Genomic DNA, 8,235 nt, shown 5'->3' with positions numbered 1-8,235 from the left:
CCTTACATATCTGATGGACTCTTTGGTTGTGTCTTCAGAAGACACGTAAGCCTCCACGCCACGTCAAGGCAGAGTCCTTGTGGAGGTTTTTTTTTTTATGTTTTTTGTTTTTTTTGGTTGTTTTTTAGTTTTTTAATTTTTTTAAATGTTTTTTTAATAAACTTCAAACTGAAGCAACAAACTATTCAAAGTTACAAAAATTTTGAGAAACACTATTTACTAAAAAATCTATGCTATGAAAAGAACAACTATTTAGACCTACAATATCTAAGTAAAGAAAAATGATAATCTTCAAACCTGAATGACCTATCTAATTAAAGAAAAAACCATGCCTGATGGTTTAACAAGATGAAAAATTACACACTACTCAACATTCATGAGCCTCAATCTTTTCCATCGGAAAGCTTGGAACATTCTTACAGGCATGTCCTGTTCATGACACTTCTTTACATACATGTCATATGCAAGCTTTGTGGTAACAGTTGGATCAGTATTTACATTTCCCTCCTCAACTTCAGACCATGCTTTCCAACGCCCAGCTGGAACTGTTCGAGGTTTTGACCTTTCAATCTGTTGAAGATCATCCTGATCTTGAACAGCCTGGACATCTTCGAATGGCAGCTCCTCCACAGCTGCCTCAGGTTGTTTCACTTCCCTCTTCCGTTTTGGAGCGACCTGCACTCGGTACGGAATGTCTTCTTTCAGTTTCCAGAGAAGGTAGGTGAATATTTTTGACAGGTTCAACTTGGACTGGATTTGCCAAAATTGAAGAATGGCCTGGGTGATGGTAGGTCTCATTTCGTGAAGCAGGGTGCACAGCTTTTCGTAGTCAACATGATCACCGTTCATGATCATTCCTACGCAGCTGGCAAAGGTCAACACTTTCAACCGTAGTGCTCCTTGTATTCTACAGGGAATCCTCTGAAGAACTTTCTCCATCCAAATCATTCCGTGATCACGGTACTTCTCCAGGTTTCGAGAATCACTGAGGGAACGGCGCTCGACCTCTGTGCACACCTGGAGAGTAGCTTTGGCGACGTGGGAAAGTTGAATAGCGAAGCCTTCAGACTCAAGGACTACATAGTAATGACCATTCCATAAGATTTTTCTGGAGCCACGGACATCCATGAATTTGATTGCAGGAAAGAACCGCAACTTCTGTGAAATAAACCCAGCAACGAGAGACTCCTTCAGATCACGTCCTGCATCCTCAACCATCTTCCGGGCTCTCCCAAAGGTAAGAGGTGCAGGGAAACTCTTCTTGGTGCTGAGGTCCTGACAGAAGGCATCCAGCTTTATGCTTCCGCTTAAACGGCCTGGTGGTTGTTGAGCCTTTAGAGCAGCATACGGGATCTGGTCATTTCTGTGAAATATATCGCACAGAAGCAGGTGGAGAAGTTTCTCGCCAAGAAGTGCTGGCGTAGCGTCCAGTACCTGGCACACAGGGAAAATCCGCTGCAGACGCTTGGTTTGGAGTTCATTTCTGGTCCAGTGCTCCAGGGGTGGTGGGACCTCACCAGCGCTTGCTGCAGTGTGTGGGGCCAGGCCGATGAACCCTCTGACATGGGTGAGGCTGTTGGGGTTGACGGTGTTGGTTCCAAGACTGACGCTGAGCTGAAAGTCCGAACGTGAGAGCGGATGGCCATAAAAAAGCTCCTCAAGCGCTAACTCCAACTGGAAGGCTTTCCAGCAGGAATCATACTTGGCAATGCCTTGATCTTTATCAAAGATTGTGAAAAGCTCCTTCACAAAATAATCCAGTACATTGCCAAGGGTAGAGAGCAGGCCATGTTCAAAACCATTGTCTTGAAAGGGCACAACCAAGGGGTAATCCAAAAAGAGCCTGTATAATGCCTGCTGAATAAAGAACTGATCTGGCTCGATCTCCCAAGGTATGTTCCTCTCAAACCTCCGAACTTGCTCTATACGGAGGCTAAGCTGGAACAGCTTTCCTTTTAAGTCCTCCATATGAAGCAGATACTCTGATGCCCTAGACATGAGAGCACGCTGGAACTGAGGATGGGACATGCCGCAAGTTACCAGCGTGCCACTAACACGATGCCTATATGGCGTTTGAAGGTGCACATTTGGTGAGTCCACATAAAGCTCGGGCGTGGGAGAAGTTTGGAAAGGCTATGGAGAAAGACTTCCGTATGGCTTTGAGGAGATTCTGGTCCACCATCCAGTGTCTTGGGGGGGGGGAGGAGTAGTACAGCACCAACACTGTTTACAGTGGGGATTAGGGGTTGAACCAATTAATCGACTAGTCGACTCTCGGACGTCTCGCGAGTTTTTACATTTCATGTCGACTAGTCGCAGTCATGTGATTGCCGGTGGTGACAGCCTGTGCTGATCTGACAGCACAGTATACGCCACAAGACACAAGAAAAATAAGTTAATACATTAGTTTAAATGATATGTAGATGGATGCATATTTGTGGTTTTACAGTGTTTTTAAAAGGAGATGGAGTTGCAGCTGCAGTCGACTACAAAACACGAGCCGTCTAAAACTCGCCCCCTTCCCGCTAAGGATGTCACTCAGCCGGCTCGCGAGTGTCTTTGTCACGACGATCTAACTAATACATTATGATGTTATGTTGCTGATTAAATAACAGCAACATAACATCATTAGATGACATTACCCCCCCTGTGGTAATGTCATCTAAAAGATGTGCGTTTCCTTTTGAATGTTGGTTTCCCAGCAACTTATTATTTATCAAACTATCCCGATGTTTTGTTGTTTCACTTGTTGCTGTTCTGTGTAAATGCCGTATTTTTCCGTGAAAACGGGTAATAAAGCCTGCACGTTACTCCAAAGCTTTGCGTCTTGTGTTGCTATGATGTCACAACGACTAGTCAACTCGACATCGACTTGACTTTTATCATGTTGACGTTGACTAGAAAATATCTTAAATCGTTCAATCTGCTGAGTCAGCAGAGCTTCCTGCCGCGCATCGGGCGGAGGAGAAGCAGGTGGTTTCGTTAAATTCAGCTGTAACCAAACGGGATCTGTTCATAACAAGTTTGGCTTGTGATGTTCCAAAAGCACCATGTAGTCAGTGTGATAATTTGACTCCTATAGTAACTATCCAGAGATCATCAGCATCAGCCGGTGTTTAGAAAAAAAGAGTCAGACCCGACTTTGTGCAACAAACTTCTCCATAATAGACTTAGTAAAAGCAGAAGAAGGGTAGTGTGTGTGTGTGTGTGTGGGGGGGGGGGGGGTCAATATTTGCCGTGAAAATAGCTAATAAAGCCTCCAAGTAGTTGTGAAGGGTTTTTGCGCTTACGTCACTATGACGTCACCGCGACTAGTCGACATCGACTCGACTATTATCATGATGTAGTCGACCTTAAAAAATATGTAGTCGTTCAACCCCTAGTGGGGATGGTGTGCTGCTGACCTCAACTCGGGATGTTGTGGGCCGGTGGGCAGAGTACTTCGAAGACCTCCTCAATCCCACCGACATACCTTCTATTGTGGAAGCTGAGCCAGGGGACTCTGGCTTGGGCTCTCCAATCTCTGGGGTCGAGGTCGCCGAGGTGGTCAAAAAGCTCCTAGGTGGCAGCGCCCCGGGGGTCGATGAGATTGCCCAGAGTTCCTTAAGGCTCTGGATGTTGTGGGGTTGTGTTGGCTAACACGACTCTTCAATATCGCATGGACATCAGGGGCAGTTCCCCTGGATTGGCAGACTGGGGTGGTGGTCCCCCTGTTCAAAAAGGGGGACCGGAGGGTGTGCTCCAATTACAGAGGGGTCACACTCTTAAGCCTCCCTGGCAAGATCTATTAACGGGTTCTGGAGAGGAGGGTCCGTCGGATTGTAGAACCCTGGATTCAGGAAGAGCAGTGTGGTTTTTTCCTTGTCGTGGAACACTGGACCAGCTCTCCACCCTCAGCAGGGTCCTGGAGGGTGCATGGGAGTTCATCCAACCAGTCTACATGTGTTTTGTGGACTTGGAGAAGGCGTTCGACCGTGTCCCTCGGGAATTGTCCATTTTTGTGGATCCTTATGAATTTTTGGTAGGATATAAAATCTTGGTCTTGAATCTCCCTTTAATGTATATTTCTGTTTTGTGTTTATGATTTTTTTATGTAATCTGTCTAAAATCTCATGTACCAAAGGGATTGTATTTAAATATATAGGCTGTGTGAGTTTTTTATAATAAGTCGTGTCATTTAATTGTCTGTTTACTTCTTGAATATATTGTTCTCTGCTTAAAAAAATGATGACAGCACTTCCCTTATCTGCTGGTTTTATTACCTGGGAGGAGGAGGAGGGCGACGTCTGCCCTTCCACCACTCTGAGACCTGCCATGGAACAGCTGATTGAAGTGGAGGGCCCGGCTACAACCCCAGCTGTTCAGACCATCCAGCCTCCACTCACCTCCTTGCAATTGTTGGACCTCTCCAGCCAGGAGCTGGACCAGCTCTTCCCAGAAGGGGTGGAGCTAACCCCTGGACAAAGTCCCAGGACTCCTCCTCCTGGGGCTGCAACTGCTGCTTCTCCTCCTGCGGCAGTTGCTGTAGTTACAGCCGTCACCGCCGCAGCGTCTGCTTCACCAGACCTACCTGCAAGGTGAGCGATCCTGGCGAGGAAGAAGCTGAGGACACCGGAGGGTTGTGGGATGTGCCGCTGTCCTACAAGGCACATCTCCACGCCCAATAAGATGAGCGACTGGAGCCTCACAATCTCCCGCAAATGGGTGATTGTGGGGGATTCCAATGTGGCCAGGATCCCCACGTTCGACACACCAGACCTTCAGATCGACACCTTTCCAGGAGCCAAGTGGCACCACACCGAGGTGCTCCTGAAGAGGGCGATCATCCGCAGCCCCATGGAGCGGCTCATCTTATTCTTTGGGATAAATAATAGGGGCCAATGGGCCCAGGCCACACAAATTGTGGAACTCAAGGCAGCCCTCCAGGTCACCTCCGCCAGGTTCTCGCAGGCACAGATCCTGGTGCTGGAGGTGAACTTGGACCTGCTCCTGAGTCACAGGGAGCAGGCCATGGTAAGGCACTTTAACTCTTTTATCAGGTCGTGCCCGGGCTGCCTTCCCGCCCTCCCTGAGGGATTTGCGACGGAGCGGGACAGAATCCACTAAACCCCGGCGACAGCGGCGGCCATCTTGGCACATTGACACTCTGTGCCAAAAACTAGGTACCACCAAGAGCCAGAATACGCCGGGTGGGGGTGAGACTTTTAAATTTGTTCACCAGGTTTTAGTGCTCCAAAGCCCAGCTGCGCCTCCTGGACCGGGGTCTGACCTTTGGGTCCTCGACGACAAACAGGTGGGCGGGGCTCGAAAGCATGTATGACCTCCAGCGATATCACCGCAGGGTCAAGCTGGCCCTGTTTTTTGAAGCTGATCCCAGCAGAAAGCCTCAGCCTTTCACTAATAGGTCTCTCTGGTCTCCTCCCATGTGTGAATTGCCTCCCGAAACCAAAATTCTGATTAGGAACGACCTGGAATTTTTCCAGCAAAATTTCAAACCTGATTGATTGGAGCCCAATTTGACGGAGGCTGAGTTTGCAGCACTGCATGATCAAATTGTAATTAAACCTGCTGACAAAGGGAGTACCATTGTCATCCTGGATAAACAGCAATATTGTGGGAATGTTACAGACAACTATCTGACCAAAATTATTATTTGCATCTAAGTTGATCTACCCAGACACCATCCTGATCGTGGCTAAAATACTCAATCTATTACATAAAAAATAATTCATTTCAGCAAGACAAAAAACGTACCTATTAGGTCCTTTGGAACCCCGGCCCAGATTGTTTTATATATTGCCTAAAATACACAAAGAACCAGTTAAATGGAGTGTACCATACAAAATCCCACCGGGTAGGCGCATTGTCTTAGATTGCAGCAGTGAGACGTATGGGACGGCTGAATTTATTGATTTTTTATTTAAATCCCCTGTCCAAATTGCATCAAAGTTACATCAAAAAGAAAGACATTTTATTGACATTGTAAAGAACATCCAAATTCCTGAATATTACTTGCTCTTCACTATTGACATAGACAACTTATACACCAATATTGTCACTGCAGAGGGTTTAAATGCTGTCCGGAATGCCTTTCGGAAGAATCTGGATGGAGGGAGACCAGACCAGGAAATTATTCAACTTTTGGAGCTCAATTTGCTCAGGAAAGATTTCCAGTTCAACGGTGAGTGGTTCTTGCAGGTGAAAGGAACTGGCATGAGGAAGAGGTTTGCGCCGGCCTATGCGAACATCTTCATGGCCGAGGGGAGGAGTCTGTGCTGAATACCTGCAATAAGAAACCGCTGCTTTATTACAGGTACACACCCTAAACACAAAATGCGTCGATCAAATTAAAGTCATCCACCAGCCTTAATGCAGTGGATTTCTTGGATACCACAACCTTTAAAAGGTCCAGATTTCACCAACACCGGCCGATTGGACATCAAAGTTTGCTTCAAACAAACTGATACACACGCCTTGTTATTTAAATCGAGTTTCTATCTGAAGCACACGTTTGCTGGATTGGTTAAATCACAGTTGATTCGGTTTCACAGAATTTGTACACAAAAATCAGATTTTTATGAAGCAGTTAGGGTGCTGTTCTCGGCTTTGTCCAGCAGAGGGTACCAGAGGTCCTTCTTAAGGAGGTGTTTGAGGTCCTTTTCTGAATCCAAGTAGCCAGATGACACCATGACACTTCCTTTTGTCAATTTGGCCAGAGGTTTACAAAACATATTTTAAAGGGTTTCAAAACTTTTAGTGGAAGGCTGACCGATAGGAGGGTCATACGACGAAACAAGAACCCGAAGGACCATCTTGTTCATGCTAAACTCAGATCATGGATTGAGCCGAGTGCAATTGGACAGGGACGGTGCTTCAGATACCATAAATGGTTGCTGAATTACCATACCCACAAAGTTTATTTAGTACCACCTGGCGGGGGCCCTCAAACACAAAACTTTGTTTATTTAATAAGATGCTGGGTGTGTAAAACCAGATTTGTGGGTCAGACGGCAAACACAATGCTGGCCCGACTGGTTTTGCGTGAACGGGATGTTTCCCAACAGCTGGTGAGGGGCCAGCCGCCCTGCTGACGGCACATTTTGAGTCTGTGTCCAGTGAGGCTAGAGACAGACTCACCTCTGTGACTGAATCAGCGGTGATCGCCTCGGCCTTGGGGACCATAGTAGAGGTATGGTCTGTGTATTGCGCCTCCGTTGCCGTTGCAGGCACGGGGGTGCGGATGGTCTCTGGACCTTTTTCTTTCTTATCTAATTCACCCATAAAACCAGGCCTGGAGGTCAAAGGGAGCCACATTTAATAAATACACTAAAAATGCGGCCTGGAAACAGGCCATGACCCCAGGCTGTGACCTCAGCAGACCTCCAGGCCTGGAGGGTTAAAGCGAACCACATGGGAACCTCGCTCCACCAAAGCGGGCTCCAGATGCTGGCAGCCCGCCTGGTGGTCACAACCGGACTGGGCAACCAGGGAACCACTCACACTGAATGCCGGGGAACGACGGGGGCCCTCCACAGCAGGCCACATGTGCTGTTTGGTGACAGAATGTGTGTGGTGTGTGCAGGGAGACGGGGGTCGGAGCTCAGACCTCCAGCAGGCACGTGGCGGGGATCAGAATCTGCTCACAGTGAACTGATTCAGCCTGACTCCGGCCTGTCTTTACGCTCGCTTCCACGGAGCTCAAAACAGACCCAGAGAACCACCAGGCCCTTCAGAAGGACCGAGGAGACTCACCGGATCGGCCAGAGCCCGTCACTTTACTGCCTCAGAGAACCAGAAAACCATACAGAGATTCCTGGAAAAACGTATAAAAATGCTGGAAAAAGCCATTAAAATGCTGATAGAGTCATAATAGAGGTCCTGGAGGGTCAAAATATGACCGAGTCCTTCAACACTTTGTCATATTTTTTCGCTCCAAGTCCTCTTTCTGAACTCTCCCCTATAATCCTGCTGGTGGGATTTTTTTAATAAGGTCTTGAAATCCTATCTGTCCTCCAGGTTCAATGGATGCGGCAGCAGCTGATAGTAGTTCCGGGACTTTGAGTGTTATCTCGGCTTCTGTGCATGGTTTAAAAATATTTCAACTGCACAGGGCTCTTCTCTGGAATGCAGGCTATCGAACCATGGGTGATTTTAGCGGAAAAATGCATTTTTGACCGTTTTAGAATCTCTTCTAGGGGTAAACTTCCGGGATTTTTCCTGCCTCCTCTGAACGTC

This window comes from Gambusia affinis, linkage group LG21 (genome assembly GCF_019740435.1).
Source record: "Gambusia affinis linkage group LG21, SWU_Gaff_1.0, whole genome shotgun sequence".
Lineage (NCBI taxonomy): Eukaryota > Metazoa > Chordata > Actinopteri > Cyprinodontiformes > Poeciliidae > Gambusia > Gambusia affinis.
Note: the sequence above shows the minus strand (reverse complement) of the source record.